General features: G+C 38.6%; 1 non-coding gene across 1 annotated transcript; it reads right to left on the bottom strand.

Annotated features, from left to right (window-relative positions):
- Positions 1–17,236: 17,236 nt before the first annotated feature.
- LOC115896300 lies at positions 17,237–17,433 on the bottom strand. Its single transcript, XR_004056195.1, has one exon. It is a non-coding gene; the product is annotated as a U2 spliceosomal RNA (small nuclear RNA).
- Positions 17,434–27,399: the final 9,966 nt, after the last annotated feature.

Raw genomic sequence — 27,399 nt, 5'->3', positions numbered from 1 at the left:
GGGAGAGAAATTACTAGTTTCAGAAAGAAACCTAATCCCCACACATTCTCCAAAATTTCAATTGTAATTAATTGCTTCAAACAATAACTACACAAAAAAACTTCTAAGAGATCTTATAAAATAAGAACAGAAATCAGTCTCAAAGTAGTGCTAGGTGAGGAGCCTAATCTGTGTACTATAATTGAAGGTAGAATGTAGATAGAGAATTGTGATGGCTTTGCAGTATGTCAACCTAGTTTCCCAGAATTTCTGGGAAAGTAATATTTCCCAGAATATCTTCTATTGCATGTTTTCATTAGAGTGATCAGCAAGGGATATTCTTGGAAGATTTGAAAGGCAGAAGAGAAACAATGGTCATTTTGTAGTTCACAGACTTACTGCAGATCTGCTGAGTCACCTCTTTGCTGTGAAGCAGCAGCTGGGCCCGCAATTGTTCCACTTTTCCCTGTATCCTTCTTCGGTTTCTGCGACCAGGTGTATATGTTTAGCTCTGTGACAAAGGGCTCCAGTTTCTGCAGTTCATCCTTGTCACCAAAAACAAAGGTAACAAGAAACCACACAGAATTTGGTGTGTTTTTGTGGCTTTCTAGCTTATGCTTCTAAGTTCCACCCTGCTCATAACTTTGTTTTCTTGACTGACTCCCCTATGGATTTCATGTTCCAGTATGGACATAGCAGCTTTAGAGAGACAACTTAGATGGTTTTCATAATTGAGTTAGTCAAGTCACTGTAACAGATCATCTCTCTCTCTCTCTCTCTGTCTCTCTCACTCCCCCCCTCCATCTCTCTCTCACACACACTGTCCCTTTCTTTTTCTCTCTCTACCAGATCTGCTTCCTTTTGTGAACCCTTAAAGATACAAGTTAAAGACAATAACCAGGGAAAACTCTTTCAATAAGTTTTTTTTTTTTTTTTTTTTTTTTTTTTTTTTTTTTAGTGAAGGGGAGCAGAGAAATTAGATGATATCTAAAGATAATAATTAGTCAAATAATGATTGTAACAGATAGAGTGTCATTGATTCTCTGTTTCCAGAATTCTGAGAGAGAGAGAGAGAGAGAGAAGTTGGCTATGTGGAAAAAAAGAAATTAATTCTGGTAGCAAAGCTTAGATAGGGTAAAAAGGGATGAAATCTTTAGAATAAGTAAAAAGGTCAGCCATTAATAGAAGTGTGGAAAATCATCAATTCAAAGTTATCCATGGAAAAAGAGGAAAGGCAGAAAGTATAGGCACAGATTCAGATGTGTTAATAGATTTCAGGGAAGGTAAGGGAGTTTGAGTTTGATTTTTTAAAATTATTTTTCTTAATAAGATAGGAAACAAGGTTTTCATTTAAGAATAAGGAAGGAGGAGATGGCCAGTGAATTTTTAGGAGAGAAAAAGAGGCATGGAAAATATCTTTTGGAAAACAGACAAAGCAAACATACTGGGGAAGTGTTGTAGCAATGCTAACCCATATTAAGAAGTCATTTACTATTAAAATTCCATGAATTAAAATCAAGAATTCTCAGCATAGTTGTGGCTGTTCACCAACAGTATTCAGCTACACAGGACAAGCACAGAGTAAACAGAGAATGGCATTATGTAGAGTGTGCCTTTCCCAGGTGTGTAGAGTAGACAAACACTGTTCATAAAGATGGATCAATGAATCCAAACTGATCAAATAGAGATAGAAGGACATGAGTAGATTGATTTATGGAGAGAAAATGATAAAGTTAATAGTTGGGAGTGAATTGGTGGCTGTGATGTGATTGAAAAATTAATTACGTTGATTCATTCAAACAGGTGAAATGGATAAGGTGAATAGGTGAATACCTAGTCCAGGAGAAGAGTTTACAACAGGCTTTCCAAAAAGGTGGTTTCTGAAGTACCATGGTTCAGAGATCAATTTGTCCTTGAAATGTTTTCTCTTTAACTCAAGTATAAATTTATTGTATTGTCATATACATTTTTCTCTTACACTTAATTTTCTATGAATTATTTTCTGGAAAACAATAGATTAAGAAATATTTGCAATTGTTTCACTTAGTGTTAACTGGGAGATTTTCTTTTTTCTTTTTTTCTTTTGGAAACAGAGTCTCGCTCTATCACCCAGGCTGGAGTACAGTTACGCGATCTCAATTCACTGCAACTTCTGCCTCCTGGGTTCAAGTGATTCTCCTGCCTCAGCCTCCTGAGTCACTGGAATTACAGAAGAATGTCATCATGCCTGGCTAATTTTTCATATTTTTTGTAGAGATGAGATTTTGCCCTATTGACCAGTCTTGTCTCAAGCTCTTGACCTCAAGTGATCCGCCAGCCTCAGCCTTCCAAAGTGCTAGGATTACAGGTGTAAGCCAATGCGCCAAGCCTTCACTAGGAGATTTTATATCTAACCTTATTTTTTTTTCATTTCTTCATTTAATCCTTCCCCTTTTCCTTCCTTTCTTTCTTATTTTCCAATCATTCTCCAAACATTTAATGAGCATTTATTATGCACTAAGTAATATACTTGTCACTGCTATTGCAACACTAAATTTATAGTTCTAGTAGAAGAAACAAATGATAAAAAGCAAAGAATTGAGAATTTTGGTAAGTAGTACTGTGAATAAGCAAACTATCTGGCAGATGAGGTGGGAGAAGATAGCATTTAGATAAGGATGATAGAGAAGCCTTCTCCCAAGAGATGATGCTTCAAGCTAGAACCCAAGGAATGGAAAGATCATTATACATGTAGCATGGGAAAGGCTAGGGATTGGAATCAATTTGGTGGGCTAAAGGATTTGACTGGGGCTTAGAGTGAAGCTGGCATAAGTGAGGCTGCAGAGATAGGAGGCTAAGTATATTAAGTCGTTTTCACACTGCTGACAAAGCCATACCTGAGACTGAGCAATTTACAAAAGAAAGAGGTTTCAAGGACTCTCAGTTCCACATGGCTGGGGAGGCCTCACAGTCATGGGAGAAGGTAAAAGGCATGTCTCACATGGCAGCAGACAAGAGGAGAGAATGAGAGCCAAGTGAAAGGGAAAATCCTTTAGCAAACAACCAGATCTTGTGAGACTTAGTCACTACCAATGACAACAGTATGGGGGAAACTGCCCCATGATTCAATTGTCTCCCACCAGGTTCCTCTCTCAACACATGGGAATTGTTGGAGCTACAATTCAAGATGAGATTTGGGAGGGGACACAGCAAAGCCATATCATTCTGTCCCTGGCCCCTCCCAAATCTCATGTCCTCACATTTCAAAACCAATCATGCCTTCCCAACAGTCCCACAAAGTCTTAACGCATTTCAGCATGACTCAAAAGTCCACAGCCCAAAGTCTCATTCAGGATAAGGCAAGTCCCTTCCACCTATAAGCCTGTAACCTGTAAACCAAAAGCAAGTCAGTTACTTCCCAGATACAATGGAGGTACAGGCATTGGGTAAAGACAGCCATTCCAAATGGGAGAAATTGGTCAAAGCAAAGTGGTTATAGGCCACATGCAAGTCCAAAATCCAGCAGGGCAGTCAAATCTTGAAACTCCAAAACCATCTCCTTTGACTCCATGTCCAACATCCAGGTTACACTGATAAAAAAGGTGAGTTGCCATGGTGTTGCACAGCTCTGCATCTGTGGCTTTTCAGGGTATAAGGCCCCTCCAGGCTGCTTTCACAGGCAGACATTGAATATCTTTGGCTTTCCCAGGTGCATGGTGCAAGCTATCAGTGGATCTACCATTCTGGATTCTGGAGGATGTTGGCCCTCTTTTCAAATCTCCATTAGGCAGTGCCCCGTTGGGGACTCTGTGGGGGCACCCGCCCCACATTTCCTATCCTCACTGCCCTAGCAAAGTTGTCCATGAGTGCCCCACCCTTGCAGCAAACTTTGGCCTGGACATACAGGCATTTCGATACATCCTCTGAAATCTAGGCAGAGGTTACCAAACCTTAATTCTTGACATCTGTGTACTTGTAGGCTCAACACCACATGAAAGCTGCCAGGGCTTGGGGCTTGCACCCTCCAAAGTCACAGCCTGAGCTGTACCTTAGCCCCTTTTAATAATGGTCTGAACAGCTGGGAGATAGGGCACCAAGTGCCTAGACTGGACTCAGCAGAGGTATCCTGGACCTGGACCAGAAAACTATTTTTTCCTGCTAGGCCTCCGGGCCAGGATGGGAGGGGCTGCCACAAAGTTATCTGACATGTCCTAGAGACATATTCTCCATTGTCTTGGAGATTAACATTCAGGTCCTCTTTACTAATGCAAACTTCTGCAGCTGGCTTGAATTTCCCCTCAGAAAATGGAATTTTCTATTGTATTGTCAGGCTGCAAATTTTCTGAACTTTTATGCTCTGTTTCCCTTTTAAAACTTAATTCTTTTAACAACACCCAAGTCACCTCTTGAATGTTTTGATCCTTAGAAATTGCTTCTGCAAGATGCCCTAAATCATCTCTCTCAAGTTCAAAGTTCAAAAAATCTCTAGGGCAGGGACAAAATGCCTCCCGTCTCTTTACTAAAATGTAGCAGGAGTCACCTTTACTTCACCTTTACTCCAGTCCCCAACAATTTCTTCATGTCTATCTGAGACCACCTTAGCCTAGATTTCATTGTCCATATCATTATCAGCATTTTGGTCAAAGCTATTCAACAAGTCTCTAGAGAGTTCCAAACGTTTCCACCTGTTCCTGTCTTCTGAGCCTTCCAAACTGTTCTAACCTCTGCCTGTTACCCAGTTCCAAAGTTGCTTCCACATATTCTGGTATCTTTTCAGCAGCACCCCACTCTACTGATACCAATTTATTGCATTAGTCCATATTCACGCTGCTAATAAAGACATACCCAAGACTGGGCAATTTACAAAATGAAGAGGTTTAGTGGACTCACAGTTCCACATGTCTGGGGAGGTCTCACAATCATGGCAGAAGATGAAAGGCATGTCTCACATGGAGGCAGACAAGAGAGGAGAATGAGAACCAAGCGAAAGGGGAAACCCCTTATCAAACCATCAGATCTTATGAGACTTAGTCATTATTAAGACAACAGTATGGAGAAAACTGCCCCCATGATTCAATTATCTCCCACCAGGTTGCTCCAACAACATATACAAATTATGGGAGCTACAATTCAAGATGAGATTTGGTGGGGACACAGCCAAACCATGTCACTAAGATTATACAGGGCTTTATTAAAAAGTTTGAATCTTTTAATATTGGCCCTTCCTTCCTTTCTTCCCTCCCTCCCTTCCTCCCTCCCTTCCTCTTTCTTGTTCTTTCATTCTTTCTTCCCTCCCTCCCTCCATCCTTCCTTCCTTCCTTCCTTTTTTTTTTTTTTTTTTTTTGGAGTCTCACTTTGTCGCCCAGGCTGGAGTGCAGTGGCACCGTCTCAGCTCATTGCAGCCTCTGCCTCCTGGGTTCAAGCGAGTCTCCTGCCTCAGCCTCTTGAGTAGCTGTAATTACGGGCATGTGCCACCATGCCTGGCTAATTTTTGTGTTTTTAGTAGAGACAGGGTTTCACCATGTTGGTAAGGCTGGTCTCAAACTCCTGACCTCATGATCTGCCCTCCTTGCCCTCCTAAAGTGCTGGGATCATAGGTGTGAGCTACTATGACCAGCTTTTATTGGCTATTTCTTTCAGGAATTCCCTAAAACACTGTTGTACATAGTCAATACCTAACGTTGACATGAAGGCTTCCGGATTACAAAAATGTAACTGTTTTCTTAATTACCTATAATATTATGAAAGTTAAAGTTTTTTATACATACATAACACACACAAATGTACATATGTGTTTATATGTATATTTATTGTATTTTATAATTAATAAAATACACTACAGTAATTATATGGCTATAATTATTAGGAGCAAACTTTTTTATTTAACAAAGAAAAATTGCTCATCAAATTTAAATGTGATCGGTAAATGTTAACCCAGTACTTTGACGGTTTTTACACTACATAATATTTATTACTACTTAGGAAATATTAGAGTGTTCAGCTTTTAAAACCAATGCTTTAGAAAACAAAGTGCTTGGCCGGGCGCGGTGGCTCAAGCCTGTAATCCCAGCACTTTGGGAGGCCGAGGCGGGCGGATCACAAGGTCAGGAGATCGAGACCATCCTGGCTAACACAGTGAAACCCCGTCTCTACTAAAAAGTACAAAAAACTAGCTGGGCGAGGTGGCGGGCGCCTGTAGTCCCAGCTACTCGGGAGGCTGAGGCAGGAGGCGTAGCTTGCAGTGAGCTGAGATTCCGCCACTGCACTCCAGCTTGGGCGACAGAGCGAGACTCCATCTCAAAAAAAAAAAAAGAAAAAGAAAAAAAAGTGCTTGTGACACCATTATGTGACTGATCAACTGGCCTTAAAAAAAAATTATAATAACAGGCTATTTCTGTTTTTTATATGGGGTAATGAGAACTTCTCATTTTGTATAATTGTCAATTATATGAAGTGATTTGCTAAAAGATCATGATTGTCATAATCATTATCACCATCATTATCATCAAAAGTTTCCAAAAAATAGTTTACAGTACTAGACTCTATTAAACATAAAAAAAAATATTGAGGCTAAATGGAGTCTTTATGTTAAAGAAATTTGGCTTTCTCTCATATTTTAAGATTTGTGCCTGAGGTTTATGTAAACATGCCTATTTTAAGAAATTGCATCTACTAATGTGAGGTTGAGTGGCTTAGGTGAAAGGAAAAAGGCTCTAGGACTCTAGAAAGGAAACTTCAGTATCCTATTTGGATAAACTGCTTTTTATGATAGAAATAATACCTTCAAACATTAAATAATACTTTGTATCTGAATGAAAGGCTGTGAGCTAATTTAATTTTAGATAGCCCAAATCATAAAAACTAAAGATTTAACCAGACCGTTGTCATATAATTTTAGTTTCTGTAAAGTAACTCATAAATAAATCATTTGTCCACTACCTCCTGACTATCCTGCATTGAAATGGAGAGAAATAAACTCATCCTTTTTCTAATGAAATTGAGTCAAAAAAGGGTAATATAATTATACATGTATCCAATAGTTATTTAGTATTCTATTGGGATGACAGATACTTTGGCATTGACTGATTTTTCTTTAATTTAGTGATAAAGTTGAATTGAGAAACATGGTCCTTGAAACTAGCTTTCTGATTGCCTTTCTAACTATGACACTTTTCAAAGTTCTGTTATGTGTTTAACCCAATCTAGAAAAAATAAATCTGACATTCTGATTAAAAGAAGAACAGGTTGGGCGCGGTGGCTCATGCCTGTAATCCCAACACTTTTGGGAGGCCAAGGCAGGTGGATCACCTGAAGTCAGGAGTTTTGAGACCAACCTGGCCAATATGGTGAAACCCCATCTCTACTAAAAATACAAAAATTAGGTGGGCGTGGTGGTGGGCACCTGTAATCCTAGCTACTCAAGGAGACTATGGCACGAGAATCGCTTGGACACAGGAGGTAGAGGTTGCAGTGAGCCGAGATCGCGCCACTGCACTCCAACCTGGGCAACAGAGTGAGACTTTGTCTCAAAAACAAACAAACAAACAAAAAAGAATAACAATAACTGGAATAATATAAGTCTTGTTACTTAATAGTTGAGTTAATTGTCTAGAAAGCCCAAAGTCTATTTTTTTTTAAATTCAGGAATATCTAATGTGAAATATAAACTGATGACTTTTAAATTAATCGAATGAACTTTCTGTTTCCTCATCAAGACAAAATGTAGAACACTTAAGGAATAACTTTTTGGTTTTTACCTACATGCTATTCTTTTCATTTGACTGTATCATGATTTATATATTCTTCGACCGCTATCAAGGAAGAAATACAGAGCAGATATGCTGCAATGTACACACTCCTGGTTGACAAGTGTAATACTTTTTGTTCCTATCTGCCATTAGCAAATATCCACAGATCAATTTTTGAGGTACATTACTTCAGACAAGACTCTCTTTGAAATGGCATATAAGCCATAAAATTATCCATATAGAAATAATTATATCAAAATCCTTTCAAATATAAAGTTTATTATAATATTTTGTATTTAGCGAATATGTTATTTACTACAATAATAATGCTGAATAACAAACAATCACAAAATCCCAATGGCACACAACAAACATGCAGCTATCTACTGCAGGTCATGCAAGTGACTGTGTAGCTCTTGCCTCACACATATGCCTTGTGGGTGTCAGCTGAATGACTGCTGATTTAGCATGATCTCAGCATTGATAGTTAGTAGCACTTGGATCAGCCACCTTTTTATCTCTGGAATGCAAGTCCAGGCCTGTTTTCACATTAATTGCAGAGTAGAAGAAATAAGAGGACAAGCTCAATCATGCAAGTGTTTTTCCAACTTGTGTTTTTGTTACATTTACTAACTTCCATTGGCCAAATCATGTCAGATGACTGGGCCTAGAATTAGAGTGGAGGACATTGCGTGGTAGATGCTATCATGTGCTATTTAGTTCCTCCTTTAGGAGTGAAGGACAAGTTATCCCAGTTGTTCTGAGAGCTGCTGGCAGGAAGGTCTCAAGTGTTAGCCTGGTTTAATAGTTGCCTCAGCAGAAGACAGCCACCTCGAAAAGATAATGCATTCTTGGGGCAACTAGTATTTAATGACTGGTTTACACAGGAGTATTAAAATCTGACACTTTAACCCCAACAGGGAACAGTTCTGAAAAGTGATTCAATTTTCAGATCTCCCTATAAGGTTATTTGAGATTTCCATGAAGACTCTATTGCTGCTCAACATCTCCTTCTGTCTGATTCTGCTTCATATCAGCATATGATCCCTCCAAGCACATTATACCTCTCTTTGTGCACTTATTATGGCCGCTTAATAACTTATATTCATCATCACATTCCACAGGTGTTGAGTCCAAGAGCATTTGTTAATTCACTTCCTGCTCTAATCTCCACCCCAACGTCTATTTCCCAGAGAATGTAACCTGCAACACACTGCAGAATCCCATGGCAAAGGTCATAGTGGCTCAAGAAAAAGGTAGTGAACTCCTTAATGCCATCAATCAAGCAGGATATTTTATCATAACAATTAAGCAGGGTGAGATTTGATCATCCTTAAAACAGTAACCACATAAAGATGTATTTCTTTTTCTTTCTTTCTTTTCCTTTTTATTTATTTATTTTTTAAACAGGATCTGAGTCTCTGTCACCCAGGCTGTACTGCAGTGGTGTGACCTCAGTTCACTGTAACCTCCACTTCCCGGGTTCATGCAATTCTCCCTACCTCGCCTCCTGAGTAACTGGGATTACAGTTGCCCATCACCAAGCCTGGCGAATTTTTGTATTTTTCACAGGAACAGGGTTTCACCATGTTGGCCAGGCTGGTCTTGAACTCCTGACCTCAAGTGATCTGCCTGCCTCGACCTTTCAAAGCACTGGGTTTACAGGTTTGAGCCACCATGCCCAGCCAGGATATTTTTCTTAATTTCAAAAACATGCTATGACTTTCTTTCTTTCTTTCTTTCTTTCTTTCTTTCTTTCTTTCTTTCTTTCTTTCTTTCTTTCTTTCTTTCTTTCTTTCTTTCTTTCTTTCCTTTCTTTTTTTTTTTTTTTTTTTTTTTTAGAGGGAGTCTCACTCTGTTGCCAGGCTAGAGTGCAGTGGTGTGATCTCGGCTCACTGCAAGCTCTGCCTCCTGGGTTCACACCACTCTCCTGCCTCAGACTCCTGAGTAGCTGGGACTACAGGCACCCGCCACCACGCCCAGCTAATTTTTTTTTTTTTTGTATTTTTAGTGGAGACGGGGTTTCATCGTAGTCTCGATTTCCTGACCTCATGATCCACCCGCCTCAGCCTCCTAAAGTGCTGGGATTACAAGCATGAGCCACCGTTCCTGGCAGTTTGCTATGACTTTCAAGGCCCTCTTCAGTTTGTACTTGGCACTTGTCCCAAAAATCATCATCCAATTCTCCTTTAGCACTGACTAACATTCTAGTAACCCAGCAGCATAACGAGCCAGTGCCCATATTTTCTTTATTTTTATTATTGGTCACATTCCCACCTCTGTTTGAATGCTATTGTTTCTATTGGGCTACCTGTCAAGGTTTAACTCTTTATTCTAAGCTGATTTCAAATCTTATCACTTTCTACTTGTTGTCTCTTGGGATTCATCACAGTTGGACAGCATACGATCCCTCCTAGCACATTATACCTCTTTTTGTGCACTTATCATGGCCTGCTTAATAACTTATATTCTTGTCTGACATCCTGCTGAGTTTCCCAAGGGTAGGAATTCTGTCACAGTCACCTTTTTTATTACTTAGATCTTCTAGCAAGGTGAATTAATATAGTTTCTTTTTTAAATATAAACAACTGAGTGATATATTAAAAGTCATGCATTATCCATTATATTCCATAAAGATTTCTCATATAGAAATATGCATCAATAAGCATCAGATTTTAAATAGCATTTTGATGGAGAATGTGCATTTTTTTTTTCCACAGGACAGACATATTTCAAATACAAACAAGAAGAAAAAGCTGTCGCAGCAATCTGGATACTCAAAGCGAACAGATGATGTACTCCAAGCTAAAGATCTCAATTTTGACCTCTTATTTATTGGACCATAGTATTATATATAAATTATGCACACATAACTTATATACATATATATGTGTGTGTATATATATGCATATATTGACACATACACTTACATATACATATATATCTGTGTATATATTATATATGTATATGTGTGTATATATATATGTGTGTGTGTGTATGTGTGTATTATTTTTAGGGTACCCAGTAATTTTTTTTTAAACCGGAATTTTAAGACATGCAGGCACAGAAATGACTGTCATAAGGAGAGATGTTTTCCCTCACAGGTCCCTAGAGACAGGAGACACTCCGTACCACACAGGGCCACATAGAAAAGCACCAGGATCATTCAAGTAGCAGAGCAAATGAGAGAAAACAGGTGCAAGAGCCTTTATTTTAGTTTCTCTGAGAAGAAATGGGCTAGGCAAGGTAAGCAAGCCTAGAACTGGCTCATTTGAATAATTTTCATGGACTTTGAGCATCCCTAGTTGTCTCATGCCTGGTCCTAGAATGATTAGGGAAGGAAGATAGTAGCCCAGAGTGTAAGAGCCCAATAAAAGTGGTAGTTGGGGCCATGCACTGTGGATTGGTTGGTTTGCATATGAAAAACACACTCACAGAGTCCCCAAGATATTAAAATATCAAAAATACAGAATAAAGAGACACAATTAATATATACATATATATGTGTTTTGTAATTTTTTTCACATTCTTTTTTTTTTCTGGACCTCATGGGACATTTTTACAGTTGTATTATATTATGTATAATCTTTCTCAATAAGTACTTTCGTTATGTATTATTTATTCAAACTCACTCAAAATGAATCTCAAGATGCTGTTTATACAACCTATCCTCCTTTTGGAAAATATAATTTTTAAATCAAGAAGCTGTTCTTGTCATTGTTACCCTTTGGCTTATCTTCTTGAATTATTTTATAATCAATTACAGCACACAAGCTTAACTTACTTAACAAGATCATAATTATTTAACAGTTTTTTCTTTTCCTACCCATTTCTCTCAAAACACACATCCTTTATCCTCTTAACACAAGAGCAAGCAAACTTATTTTCCTGATTTGAAACTCCAAAGCACATGTTATCATTTCAGCTGCTCACCTGTTTTCAATTCCTCAAGTTTCACTATATAAACAAGTCACTACTTAGCCAGCTCTTTTTATTCAAACACAATATTAACATTGTAATTTACAAACTATAAATCCTGACCCAGAAAATATAAGGACCATTGATAGTGGGTTGATATATTCTAATTTCCAAAAGAAGAACACTAACATTAAAGAAGTTGTGTGCCCTGCAAAACTTTCCTTTAAAAATTAAGAATAAATTATGATATCCCAATATAAAAGAGGAACTTTATCACTAGCAAGCCATCCCTATAAGAAATACTAAATAGATAAATTTCTTGAGGATGAAATGTTGAAATAACAAGAAACTGATCAGTAACTTGAATCTATATGAAGAAATGAAGAGCACCAGTAAGGATAACGACACAGATAAACATACAAGACAATATAATGGATGTTTGGGGTACAACTTATTTATCCTACTTGATTTAAGAGACAATTGAATAAAGCAGCAAATATTAGTGTGTGTTCTTGGGCATGTGGTATGGTTTGGCTATGGTTTATTTGTCCAGACCAAAAGTCATGTTGAAAATTTGATTCCGAAAATGGTGGTGCTGGCAGGTGGGGCCTACAGCAAGGTATTGGGTCACAGGTATGTATCCCTTAGGAATGGCTATGTGCTGTTCTCCAGGTAGTGAGTGACTTCTTGCTCTCATGAGGCTGCAGTTGTTCTCACAGGAATGGATTAGTTCCTGAGAGAGTGAATTGTTATAAAGCCTGAGGACACCCCTCAGGTTTTCCCTCTTCGCATGTGTTCACTTCCCCTTTGACCTTCCCAGCCATGTTTTGTTGCAATATGAAAGCCCTGGCCAGAAGTCCTTGAACTTCTTGACCTCTAGAACTGTGAGCTAAATAAACTTTTTTTCCTTATAATTTATCCAGTCTCAGATTTTATTTTCTAGCAACACAACATAAACTAAGAGAGAATGGAAAGTATAAAGATGTAATTTGTAGGACTAGATCAGCAAAAAGGAGGAGGGAGAAAAGAATGTTATATGTAAGGGCAAATTTCTTGCATACTATTGAAATTAATTTGCTATTAATCCAGACTAGATCATTATAAATTCAGCCATAAATTATGCTGACAGAAACTACTAGAAACTATGAATTATGTGTGTGTGAATAAATACACACACACACACATACACACACATATAATTGGCAATGGAATTAAAATGGCACACTAGAGAATATCTAACACAAAAGTGGGCAGTTAGGGAGAACAGAGGGAAAAAAAACAAATGACCTATTACATATAGAAAACAAATAGCAAAAAGGCATGATGGTCAGAGGTACAAAATCATACTCATTAATATCAAGTGTTTAATAGATTGGTTTAAAGATCAGGTAACTTAAAAGAGGCAGTTGAGAAACTGGTAACAAGAAGATCTGAAAAAACCATAGGTGGATAGACCTCTTCAAGTAGCTATAGATTATGAAGATATTTTTGTCCCATTTCACTTCTTCATAAAAATCAACATATTCCAAGGAAGATTTTAATTTTCATATTGACAAGAATAAAAAAACTCTACAATAAAAATATAAATAAACCAATTTTTAAAATGGTCAAAGGAATATATAGTCATTTCTCCAAAGAAGATATGCAGATGACCAATAAGAATATAAAAATATGTTCAATATCATTAGTAACTAGAGAAAAGTAAATCAATACCACAAAAGATTCAACTTCACAAACCACTTGGTGAATATAATAAAAGAACAGACATTAATAAGTGTTGGCAAAGATTCTGAGAAATTGGGATACTCATACATTGATAGTGGGAATGTAAAATGGTACAGACACTTTAGGAAACATTTTGACAATTTCTGAAAAACTTAATCATTGACCCAGTTACAATATGACCCAGTAATTATGATACTAGATTTATATTCCAATGAACTAAATGAATATTGTACACACAATAACTTATACACAAATGTTCATTACATTATTCATGAAAGCTAAAAAGTGGGGAAAAAATCAAATGTCCATCAACTAATGAATAGCTAAGCAAAATTAGGTATCTATATAATTAAATATCATTGAGTCATAAAAATGAACATGATACTGATACATGCTACAATATACATGAAGCTTGAAACTATTATGCTAAATAAAAGCATCTAGAGATACAGTTAATATATTGCATGATGCAGTTTATATGAAATGATCAGATAAGCAAATCCCTAAAGACAGAATATTGATATTCGCTCCCAACATCCAGTGGGACATAAGGAAGATGGGGAGCGAGTGCTAACTGGGATGGGCTTTTTTTGGTGGGGGAAGTGATGAAAAAGCTTTGAAATTAGTGGTAATATCTGGACAACTTTGTGAACCCACTAAAGACCATTGAATTGTACACATTAAAATGGTGACTTAAGTGACTTATGTATATTCTCTCAATTAAAATATTGAAACATAAGGTTTTGTTTATCATTCTAAAGTCAAATTTGCATACAAAACACCCCCTTTATTTTTATATAACAGCCAGTTAATTCATCTTGTGTTAAAGATTGTACATAAGAATTCCTTATCACATTTCCTTTCTGGAATTATAGAATTCTACCCAGAGAGCAAGATTATATAAGTTTATTTATATTCATATATCTTATTTCTGCTTTATTTACAAGTAAATGTACTTTTAAGGTAGTGTTTTAACAAAGTTATAATCACACAGTTTTTCATTTTTGACTGATTTGAAGAGTGTCCTAAGCAGTTTATTAAGAAAAATACTTGCTATTAATTTAATGAATGCATAAAATTTATAAATAAAATACTATTCCAAAGGTTATACTTAAAATGTTCCTACATGCTGGGATCATATTTCCCAGCTTCCGACACTATTGAATTATTTCTTCAGGTATCTATCATCATATTTTTGAAATTTTTCTATCATTTCTTGATTTCATAAACTAAAATTGTTGAACCATTCTCAATGATGTATAATGATATTTTAGGTTTCATTTCTTTATGCCCAGGCTCACACATATCTTCTTTCCCCATAGATGATCAAATGTGATTATATCTCACATATTGTTAAGTTTATATCATTTTTATATAATTATGATTATGTTCTTATTGTTCACAGATAGAAGCCACATACTCTAGTGTGATTTCATTTCCATCCTTTCTCAATAGTTTTGCAACCAATGACTGCCTTGCTTTCATTTGCTTAAGTTTTTTTTTTTTTTTTCTTCTAAGACAAAGTCTTGCTCTTGTCACCAGGATGGAGTGCAGTGGTGCCATCTCAGCTCACTGCAGTTCCTGCCTCCCGGGTTCAAGTGATTCTCCTCCCTCAGTCTCTCAGTAGCTGGGATTACAGGCATGCGCCACCATGCCTGGCCTTGCCTAAGTTTTTCAGTACCCATTTTTCCTAAATTTTTCAACAGAATTCTAAATTTCTTTTCAATGTTAAGCACATCATGGAATCTATCATTCCATATTTGATCATGTGGCTATTCCTCTATGAGTCCTGTGTCCTTTGGCTCCAATACATATGGCTAGAAAACTGCCAGCTGCAGAGCTGGCATCCTCACTCACACTTTCTTTTGATATCATTCTGGAAAATTCTTTAGTCTTTATCTTGTATTTAGTCCTTTTTTTGCTTTGTTAATTTATTTCTTTTTTTATGTGAAATGTATTCTGCATTGGCTTTCTGGAAGGAAGGATACAGGGAAATTAAATATTTTGCACCTCTGGAAGTGTTTGCAATCTTTCTTATTTCTGTTTGTTAACTTACTAGACTGTGAATTTGTCAGGACTTCTTAACAAACTGCCACAAACTGAGTAGTTTGAACAGCAGAAATTGATTGTCACACAGTTTTGGAGGCTAGAAGTCCAAGATCATTGTGTCTAGGGGACTGGTTCCATTTCAAGTGTCTTAGAGGCTGTAAGGAAGAAAGGCCTTCATACCTCTCGCCTAGCTTGCAGTGGTATGATGATCTTCTTTGCTATTTCTTGGCTTATAGAAGCATTTCTTAGCCTCAGCCTTCATCTCTTTATGATGTTCTCTCTATATGTGTGTCTATGTCCAAGTCTCCCTTTTTTTATAAGAGCATGATATTGGACTAGAGGCCCATCCTATTTCACTATAATCTCACCTAACTAATTTAGTGGCCAAGACCCTTGGGTCCCTGGAGGTTCACCGAAAGACAATGATATGAATTAGATTGATTAATATGAGAAAAGACATACAAATTTAAATAACATTATATGTATAGTAGCCCTAAAAATAGAGACCTGAAGATGCAGAGGAAATTGTCCATTTTTATGCTGTGTTCAACAAAGTTTGGATAGTCATGTAGAAATATGATTAGATACAAAGGATATTATCTAATATTAATAGATAGGTTAATTGATTAATAGATTTAGTGGGGAAACCCAGTGAAACTTGTCTGTCTAGATTTTTCTTGGCCTGTCTGAGCATGCATTTCTTTTTTTCTGGGTATGGGACAAGGCCTCTCTCATAGTCAAACCAGGTAGGTCGGATAATTTCTTTATGGCCAGTTTTTACATAGACTACTTATAGGTTTCATGGCTGGCTTTTGGGAAAAGAGGTTCTGGTTTCTATGACCCACCTTGGAGACAGAAATTCTAGTTTCTGTGGCTACTCTTTTGGCAGAATGGAAATGAGAGACAGGAGGACAAGGGAAGATTACAGAAAAAAAAATTGCTTCTGTGGGCTGTTGCTGATGCCTTCTTTTTGGGGTATCGTTTTCTGAACTCCAGTGCTAATTATGTGCACGTTGACCCTATTTCCAAAAAGGATTATGTCATAAGGCACTGGGAGTTAGGACTAAGGACTTCAACATACACATTTTAGGGATGATGCATTTCAACCCATAAAATGGGCTATACAGTTTTTGTTTATAAATTATTTTACTTCAGGTGATTAAAGTCACTTTTACATCATAGACTACACTTTAACATTGTTGAATGTTTTAATGCTACTTGGGTCCTAGGAACTTGTATGTGTGTAACATATTTCCCTCATCTTTTCTTTTTTCTTTTTTTGATTTTTCTCTAATTTTTCTTTAATTCCTTAGGTATTCTGAAATTTTTGAATGGCATGCTCCCTTCATTATTGTGTTAATGAAGTCTCTAAATCAGCCTATTCAATTGGCATAACACTTGTGGTTCAAGAAGGCAAAGAGAACCTGCATGAAAGACATATGTGTGTATACACATGCATATTTATATGCTTACATACATATATAAAGAGATTTCTATGATTCAAGGGCCTGGATAAGTTAAGTTCACAATCCATAGGAAAGATGAGCTCATCTACTGAAGGAATTACTTCTCTCTCTTGCTGATTCAATCAGGCCCTCCCAGAAAACCAAAAATACTGTAATCTTTCTTACTTAATGTCAACCAATTAGGGGCTTTACTTGCATCTCTGAAACACTATCATAGCAATATCTAAATTAGAGTTTTATTGAATAGTTGGGACTGACATTACCAAAGTCAATCTGGATATCAAACATACCATCAAATCATTAAATAAAATTCTCTTCATTTCAGAAGTTTTCTGGAAATATTTATACTGTACATTTCTCCCCAATCTTTCTTTTCTTTTCTTTTTTGTGGAAGTACTGCAATATCAAGTCAATGTGTGGAGGCATGAAGTAGGTGGAGCAACTTTCTAGTCCATCTCCTAGTTCTAAAAGTCCATTTAATATATTGTCTCAGATAAGGGATGAATCACACATTAAACTGACAAAAACGAATACCACAGTTGATCTTAGCAAAAAGACCAAGAAATGATCCTCAATATTTTTTTATTTTATTTCTTCTCTTTTGGAAATGTTATGAGACACCTGTTAAACCTGTTAAATACTTGGCTTAATCTCTCCTTTGAAATTTTTTTGTTTTTCTATTTTTTGTATTTTGACTTTATTATATTTTCTATTATATTACATAATATAATCTTTTAGCAATTGAAGAAACATTCCATTTTATTTATAATTCACCATATTTTAATTACTTGATTTCTAAATTCTATTTACATACATGTTCAATTGTGGATCTAAATACTCTGAGGGCATGATGGTTAACCCTGAGTGTCAACTTGATTGGATTGGAGGATGCAAAGTATTGTTCCTGGGTATATCTGTGAGGGCATTGCCAAAGGAGATTAACATTTGAGTCAGTAGACTGGGAAAGGCAGACCCACTTTTAATCTGGGTGGACACAATATAATCAGCTGTCAATGTGGCCAGGGTAAAGTATGTGAAAATATGAGCCTGGCTTAGATCTTTCTAAGAAAGATGTAGATCCCAGCCTACATCTTTCTCCCATGCTGGATGCTTCCTGCCCTTGTGCATCAGACTCCAAGTTCTTCAGCTTTGGAACTTGAACAGGTTTCTTTTCTCCTCAGCTTGCAGACATCTGATTGTGGGACCTTGTGATTGTTTGAGTCAATACTCCTTAATAAACTCCCTTTTATATATACCTCTATCTTACTAGTTCTGTCCCTCTAGAGAACCCTGACTAATACAGATTTTGGTACCAAGAGTGGTGCTAGTGGAAAACGATGTTAAGGATAAGTCCTTTCATTGGTTTTGAGGCTTCTGGAGTTGGCTGCTTAATATGATTAGACTCCAAAATGCTAAGGAATCTACTTCTAATAGTATGGAGAACACTGATCATCCTTGGTGTGAAGTGTTCAGAGAGTTATGAAAAATAAATGTATTTGACACTCTTGATTCACACCACTCATGAGAAGCAAGGAGTTTTGTTACTCTATGCATAATACCTTTGACAACATGTGGAGAACCAAGGACCATAATGAACCTGGTTGGTTGCTCCTAAGTTCACTGACAAAGTGATGAAAGAAAATGATGAACTCAGGGATTCTAACTCCCTGCTTCAGAAGCAGAAATAGAGCCTGAAATCTTCTAATCTAATCTAATCTACTAAGATTTCCCTGAGTGACAGTCTTTTCTCCTATAGAGAAAGAGTTGAAATTGTGGAAAAACAGACACAAGCTCTTATCATGAGAGTGGCTGACCTGCAACAAAAGGTGCATGCACAGGCTCACCAGGTGTCTACTGTTAAAGTGTTAAAGTGAGGGCATTGATTGGAAAAAAACAGGACCCTGCAACTTGGAATGGGGATGTGCAGGAGGACCCTGATGAATCTGGAGACACAGAGCTTGTAAACTCTTATGAGCCTTTTTTTTTTTTTTTTTTTTTTTTTTGCCAGAAGAAACAGCTTGCACATTCCCAGTAGTGGCAACATCCCCTCCTGGACCCATGCTGCCATCAGTAGCTCTATATTTGTCTGAGGAGATAAACCCTGTGCTGCCTCAGTCAACAGTGATGGCTTCCCCTGAGGCAGTTGCCAGGCAAGACAATGTTGATTCTCCTCAGGGCCCACCCCAACAACCCGGCTTGCTTCTAGAACTATAACTAGAGTGAAGTCTCAGCAAGACTCTAGAGATGAGGTTCAGAGTTTGACTCACAAGGAGATGTGCTACACTTCAAAAGAGCTGCTTGAGTTTTCTAATTTATATAAGCAGAAATCTGGAAAACAGGCATGAGAAAGTCTATTAAGGGTGTGGGATAATGGTTGAAGGAACATGGAATTGGATCAAGCTGAATCTATTGATTTGGGGCCACTAAACACAGATACTCCTTTTAATGTTGCAGCTTGTGGAGTTAAAAAGGGTTCTAATAGTGTATTTGGTTGGTTAGCTTAAATATTAATTAAAAGATGACCCACTGTGAGCAAGCTGGAAATGCCTGATTCCTCTTGGTTTAATGTAGAAGAAGAAACTCAAAGGCTTTGGGAGATTGGGATGCTGGAGTGGATCAGTCACTTTAGACCTACTCATCCCAGCTGGGAGAGTCCAGAAGACATACCCTTGATCAGTACTCTGGAAACCATATTTGTGAGGCAGCACCTGCATCCTTGAAGAGCTCTGTGATTCCTCTTTTCTGCATGCCAGATCTTACAGTAAAAACTGCAGTTACTCAACTACACAATTGAAATGCAATGAGAATAATTGGGCCCCAAGGTGGCAGAGGCCAAGTGGTGGCACTTACCCATCAAAGGCAATGTGATCATAGCTACCATAATGGACAACAGAGGCCAAGCAGCAATCAGAAGAGTCTGACTCCTGCAGAACTCTGGCACTGGCTAATTAATCATGGTGCTCCTATAAGTGAAATTGATAGGGAGCCTACTGCATTCTTATTTAATTTATATAAGCAGAAAACTTCCAGGTCGAGTGCACAAAAGACTAATTTGATTTATAATAGCAGAGAATCATGGCCCCTCATCAATTTCCAGACTTGAACCAGTTTACAGACCCAGACTCCCTTGAATGAAGGGGGGTCAGCATCCCCTTGAGAAAGAACCTCACTACACTACCGACAATTTATGCTGTTTTTCTTTCTCTCATCCTTCCCCAAGGAGACCTATGGCCTTTTCCCAGCATAACTTCAATAGGCACAGGGAAATGATCAGACATTTCAGGGACTACTGGACACTGACTCTGAGCTGACATTGATTCCAGGGGACCCAAAATGTCATTGTGATTCTCCAGTTAAAATAGGGGCTTATGGAGGTCAGGTAATTAATGGAGTTTTAGCTTAAGTCTGACTTACAGTGGGTCCAGTGGGTTCCTAGACTCATCCTGTGGTCACTTCCTGAGTGCCATAATGCATAATTGGCATAGACATACTAAGCAGCTGGCAGAACCCCTAATTGACTCCCTCACTGGTAGGGCAAGGACTGCTATGGTGGGAAAGGCCAAATGGAAGCCATTAGAGTTGTCTGTACCTAGAAAAATAGTGAATCAAAAACAATATCACATCCCTGGAGGGTTTGTAGAGATTAGTGCAACCATAAAGGAATTGAAAGATGCAGTAGTGGTTATTCCCACCACATCCCAATTCAACTCTCCTATTTGGCCTATGCAGAAGACAGATGAATCTTGGAGAATGATAGTGGATTATCCTAAGCTTAACCAAGTGGTGACTCCAATTACAGCTGCTGTACCAAATGTGGTTTCATTGCTTGAGCACAATAATACATCTCCTGGTACCTGTTATACAGCCATTGATTTGGCAAATTCTGTTTTCTCCATTCTTGTCCATAAGGCTCAACAGAAGCAATTTGCCTTCAGCTGGCAAGGCCAGCAATATACCTTTATGGTCCTACCTCAGGGGTATATTATCTCTCTGGCTTTGTGTCATAATCTTTTTCAGAGAGACCTGATTACTTTTCCCTTCCATAAGATATCACATTAGTCCATTACATTTATGACATTATGCAGATTGGATCCAGTGAGTGAGAAGTAGCAAACATACTGGACCTATTGGTGAGATATTTGTGTGCCAGAGGATGGGAAATAAATTTGACTAAAATTCAGGGAATTTCTAAGTCAGTAAATTTCCAGGGTTCCAGTGGTGTGGGGCCTGTTGAGATATTCCTTCTAAAGTGAAAGATAAGTTGCTGTATTTGGCCCCTCCTACAACCAAGAAAGAAGCACAATGCCTAGTGGCCCTACTCGGATTTTGGAGACAACGCATTCCTCATTTGGGTGTGTTACTCCGGCCCATTTATCTAGTGACCCAAAAGGCTGCCAGTTTTGAGTCCAGAACAGTAAAAGGCTCTGCAACAGGTCCAGGCTGCTGTGCAAGGTTATCTGCCACTTGGGTCATATGACCCAGCATACACAATGGTGCTTGAAGTATAGATAGAGATGTTGTTTGCAGCCTTTGGCAGGCCACCATAGGTGAATTACAGTGGAGGCCTCTAGGATTTTGGAGCAAGGACTTGCCATCTTCTGCAGATAACTATTCTCCTTTGATAGACAGCTTTTAGCGTGTTACAGGGTTTTGGTGGAAGCTGAATGTTTAACTATGGTCATCAAGTCACCGTGAGACCTGAACTCCCTATCACAAACTGGGTGCTTTCTGACCCATCTAGCCATAAAGTAGGGTGTGCACCTCAGCATTCCATCATCAAATGGAAGTGGTATATGCGTGATCGGGCTCAAGCAGGTCCTGAAGGCACAAGTAAGTTACATGATGAAGTGACCCAAATGCCCATGGTCTCCACTCCTGCCATCCTGCCTTCTCTCCCCAAGCCTGCACTGATGGCCTCATGGGGAGTTTCCCATGATCAGTTGACAGAAGAAGAGAAGGCTAGGGCCTGGTTCACAGATGGCTCTGCATGATATGCAGGCAGTCCCCCACCCCGAAAGTGGACAGCTACAGCACTGTAGCCCCTTTCTAGGATATCCCTGAAGGACAGTGGTGAAGAGAAATCTTGCCCTTGGGCAGAACTTGGAGCAGTGCACCTGGTTGTGCACTTTGCATGGAAGAAGAAATGGTCAGATGTGCGATAATATACTGATTCATGGGCTATAGCCAATTAATGGTTTGGCTGGATAGTCATGCTTTGGAAGAAGCATGATTGAAAAGTTGTTGACAAAGAAATTTGGGGAATAGGTATGTGGATGGACCTCTCTGAGTGGTCAAAAACTATGAAAATATTTGTATCCCATTTGAGTGATCACCAACAGGTGACCTCAGAAGAGGAAGATTTTAATAATCAAATGGATAGGATGACCTGTTCTGTGAACACCACTCAACCTCTTTCCCCAGCCACCCCTGTCATCACCCAATGGGCCCATGAACAACGTGGCCATGGTGGCAGGGATGGAAGTTATGCATGGGCTCTGCAACATGGTCTTCCACTCAACAAGGCTTACTTGGCTATGGTCACTGGTGAGTGTGTGCAATTTGCCAGTGGCAGAGACCAACACTGAGGCCTTGATATGGCACCACTCCTCAGGGTGATCAGCCAGCTACCTGGTGGCAGGTTGATTATATTGGACCTCCTCCATCATGGAAAAGGCAGCACTTTGTCCTCACTGATACACAATTATTTGGGATATCGGTTCACCTATTCCACCTGCAATGCTTCTGCTAAGACTTCTGTTGGTGGACTCATGGAATGCCTCATCTGCTGTCATGGTATTTCATGCAGCATTGCCTCTGACCAAGCCACTCCCTTTATGGCTAAAGAAGTTTAGCAGTGGGCTCGTGCTTATGGAATTCACTGGGTTTACCATGTTCCCCATCATCCTGAAGGAGCTGGATTGATAGAATGGTGGAATGGCCTTTTGAAGTCACAATTACAACACCAACTTTGTGACAATAATTTGCAGGGCTGGGGCAAAGTTTTTCAGAAGGCCGTGTGTGCTCTGAACCAGTACCCAATACATGGTTCTCTTTCTCCCATGGCCAGGATTCATGGGTCCAGGTATGAAGGGGTGGGTATGGAACTGGCCTAGAGATCTTAATTCCATAGGGAGGAACCCTGCCACCAGGAGACGCAACAACGGTTCCATCAAACTAGAAATTAAGAATGTAACCTGGACACTTTGAACTCCTCCTAACTTTAAGCCAACAGGCTAAGAAAGGAGTTACAGTGTTGGCTAGGGTGATTAACACAGACTGTCAAGATGAAATCAGAGACTGGCACAGTGGCTCACACCTGCAACCCCAACATTTTTGGAGGCTAAGGCAGTCAGATCACCTGAGGTCAGGAGTTCGAGGCTAGCCTTGCCAACATGGGGAAACCCTGTCTCTACTAAAAATACAAAAAAATTAGCTGGGCATGGTAGTGGGGGCCCATAATCCCAGCTACTTGGGAGGCTGAGGCACGAGTTCTCTTTAACCTGGGAAGCAGAGGTTGCAGTGAGCCAAGATTGTGCTACTGCACTCCAGCCTGGGTGACAGAGCAAGACTCTATTTCCAAAAAAAAAAAAAAAAAAGATGAAATCAGTCTGCTATTCGACATCAGAGGTAAGGAAGAGTATGTATGGAATACAGGAGATTCATTAGGGAGTCTCTTAGTATTACTACGCCCTGTGATTAAGGTCATTGGGAAACCACAACAGCCCAATCCGGGCAAGACTACAAATGGCCCAGACCCTTCAGGAATGAAAGTTTGGGTCACTCCACCAGGAAAAAAAAAAGAAACAAAAAACAAAAACCAAAACCAAAAGCAAAAACAAAAAAACACGACCTGCTGAGATGCTTGCTAAAGGCAAAGGGAATACGGAATGGGTAGTTGAAGAAGGTAGTCATCAATATCAGCTATATCTATGAGACCAGCTGCAGAAATAAGGACTGTAATTATCATGAGTATTTCCTCCTTCTTTTGTTAAAAACATGTTTGTGTATGTATACATTTGTACTAAGAAAATATGTTCCTTTTTTTCCTTTATCATGTGACATAAGATTTATTGACTTCACATCAGCATTTAAGTGTTGTCAACTTTATGTAATAGCATTTGAGTTGGTAATTGGTGTGTTTCCGTTTGTATGAAGGATAGTTGTATTATGTTAGGTATAATTATGACCTTACTATTATCTTTCTTTGAAGATTATATATGATTTCAGGAAATGTGTATGGGTTCAAATTGACAAGGTTTGGACTGGTGATGGTTAATACTGTGTGTCAAGTTGACTGGATTGAAGGATGCATAGCATTGTTCCTGGCTGTGTCTCTGAGGGTGTTGCCAAAGGAGATTAACATTTGAGTCAGTGGACTCGGAAAGGCAGATCCACCCTTAATAGGGGTGGGCACAATCTAACTAGTGTGGCCAGAATATAAAGCAGGCAGAAGAACATGCAAAGAGGAGACTGGCTTAGCCTCCCAGCCTACATCTTTCTCCCCTGCCGGATACTTCTTGCCCTTGAACGTCAGACTCCAAGTTCTTCAGGTTTGGGGCATGGACAGGCTTCCTTGCTCCTCAGCTTGCAGAGGACCTATTGTGAGATCTTGTGATCATGTGAGTTAATATTCCTTAATAAACTCCCTTTATATACACATCTATCCTATTAGTTCTCTCCCTTTAGAGAGCCCTGACTAATACAGAGGTTATTCTTGCTGTATATGATATATATTATATATCAATATAAATATACACAAATATATATTTGTGATCTGTTTAAGAATATATTTAAACATCAACAGACACATAAAACTGCATTATTCTGTTAAGACTTGTGTAACATAAGCTTTGGTCGAAGACTTCCACATTAGATTGTTTTCCTAAGAATATCCGAATGCTCAGAATTTTGCCAATATTTAAGGAAGCACATCATGGACATGCAAAAATTTTTACTCTTCGTTCTTTACCACACCTAGTGTCTAGCAATCCTACCATTTCATTGGCACTCAGCCCTCCCTCATCACACCCTATGTGCCTCCAGGTCCTTATTTCTAGAGATTTTTTTCCTTGGCTAATCAATTTTCCTAGTAAAACAATTGTTCAGTCTTCTGCCTGAAGTTTATTAGTCTAGCTAACAATACTTTTGGAGCGTAGTGGGCAAGGAAATAAAGAGGTCTCCCTTTTCATTATGCAGCTTTCATTTTATCTCTCTTTTTATCATATTGCTTTACTTCTGTCTTCTAATATACCTGACTATGTTTCTAATCTCTCTGTCTCAATTTTCTATAAAATTTATATATTATAGGCTGCAGATGGAGCAAATACCACTTCATTATGGGAGAAAGAGAGAGAAAATGGTGGTGTCTTATCTTTTTGTAAAGATATATAACTAATTTATCTTATTTCCACACCCTCAGCCCCATTTTGAGAAGTTGGTGACTGCAATTGTTACGTATTCCTGAGATTATGCAACTTGAATTTTGTGCAAGATTCCCACCACTCCCAACATTAACACTTACATTTTAGCTTCTCTGCTCTGCTAAGCCAGGTACTGATGGTTTGTTGCTTTCCTTCCTTAAATATCATTGGTATTATTCATCTCCTGTCATCTTATCTTCTATTCTCACTGAACCTGTGTGTTTAAATAATTTTTCTTAATTATCTTTCTGCAAGTCTTTAAGAGCTGTTAGAAATAAACATGTGTGTTCAATTATCCAAATGTACCCAGACAAAGCATCTATTTGGATTTTATTTTCTAATCCAATTTCATGGAGTTAGTATTTTAGCGCTGATATTTATTTTCCTAATTGCATTGTGTCATTAACTCATGACATGAAGTCTTCTGCTGACATAGTCTGTGTTCACTGTTTATCAGCTCTGCTAACTCCATATTCCCAGCTGATTTAGTTACAGAGCAGTTCTAGGATCACAAAAGAACAGTCTGAGATAGTGTACAGCATTGTCTAACTCTTTCTGCAGATATTGATGTAACATGGGCAGTTTAATGGTGTAATCTCCACTGTACAGTTACTATTGATCTCTTCCAGTGAGTCAATATGTACTTGGTTTATTCCGAAGTCATTTAAACAATTGAGGAAGACCAGAGATTTTGCAGTCAAATTATATTCTTTAGTGTATTACTAATATGCAAAAGAGTGATGTTTAATATTCCATACACTCTTCATTTAGCTGTCAAGACAGGGTAATGGAGTTCTCTGATAAGAATCATAAATCAAAATTAAGATTGGATGCTGTGTGGTCGTCGTTAACCTTGCTATTCATGTAACAATAAAAAGGCTGTTAAGAATAAGACTCTGAAGCCAGACTACAAGTGTTACAATTCTGGCTATGTCACTTACTTGTATGCAATTTTGGGCAAATTTCCTTATCTCTTGGGCTTTAATTTCTTCTTCTTTAAAATGTAAATAATAGTGCCTCTCAGGTTAGGGGTTGGAGTGTGATGTCAGTAAGATGGCAGAATAGGAGGCTCCTGACTCTCTCTCCTCCCACAGACTCAGTAAATAAACATCTACACACGATCAATTCCCTCTGAGAAAAAGCCACAGACTAGTTTGAGAGAGTCCTACACACAGTACAGCTGATAAAATATTCGCAGCAAAAGATAGAAAAAGCTGATAAATTCTTGCGTACAAAACCCACCTCAGACTCAGCACCTTGCAATTGGAAAAGAATCCTCAACTCCCAGCTTCTCCTTAAAGAGTGAAGAGTTTTGGCCGCACATGCAGAACCCCAACTTTTATGGATTTTACCAGGGCATCTGACTCTTAAATCACCCGTCTCTAGAAGTGGAATGGACATGGCATTGTGAGTTTCCTCGATCCTCAGGGAACGAGGAGGTGGTTTTGAATGGGTATATTAACACTTCTCTTCTAGCAGCTCTTTCCCTCAGGATCAGTCCAGAGAGAATGCCCAGATCACAATTTCCCTTTACTTTCACACTGTTCCAGGGGCTGCCCCTGGGTTGAACTTCTGGCTAGCTTACATCTGAGAACCAATGGGGCAGATAAACAATAGACCTCCATACATCTGAATGAGAGTGTGGCTACTTCCCTCACCTTCTTCCCAGGTTTGCTGTAGCAAAAAATCAAGGGCTACAGATTTTCTTTGGAAAGAGTATGCACACATTGAGACTTGCAACTTTTGCAGCTCCCATCCTAAAGCCTGGCTCATGAATCAGCTAGCTCTGAGAGTTGACGTAGCTCTATATTCCTGAGTTTTCCTAGATCACAGAGACAAAGGCACGGTTTGGGTGCACTTCCAATAGCTATTCTCCCCAGGTCCAGAGTGTGTCGTGTGAATGAGAAAACAGGCATTTGCTTCAGATTATCTCCCTGGGTTAGTGCAGAATGAGTTATAATTAAACTCTAGCTGTTGGTTATCTTTTTCCTGAAGATAGAAGGAACTAGAGCACACAAAGCACTCCAGTTTATCCAGCTGCATCTCAAGGGACTGGATTCTATCATGCTTGTCTCCACACACTGATAGGACTTGCCACATTCTAATCTCCTGGGA

Source organism: Rhinopithecus roxellana, chromosome 2, assembly GCF_007565055.1.
Source record: "Rhinopithecus roxellana isolate Shanxi Qingling chromosome 2, ASM756505v1, whole genome shotgun sequence".
Classification (NCBI taxonomy): domain Eukaryota; kingdom Metazoa; phylum Chordata; class Mammalia; order Primates; family Cercopithecidae; genus Rhinopithecus; species Rhinopithecus roxellana.
The sequence above is the reverse complement of the archived record's forward strand: the minus strand, read 5'-3'. Positions and strand labels throughout refer to the sequence as shown.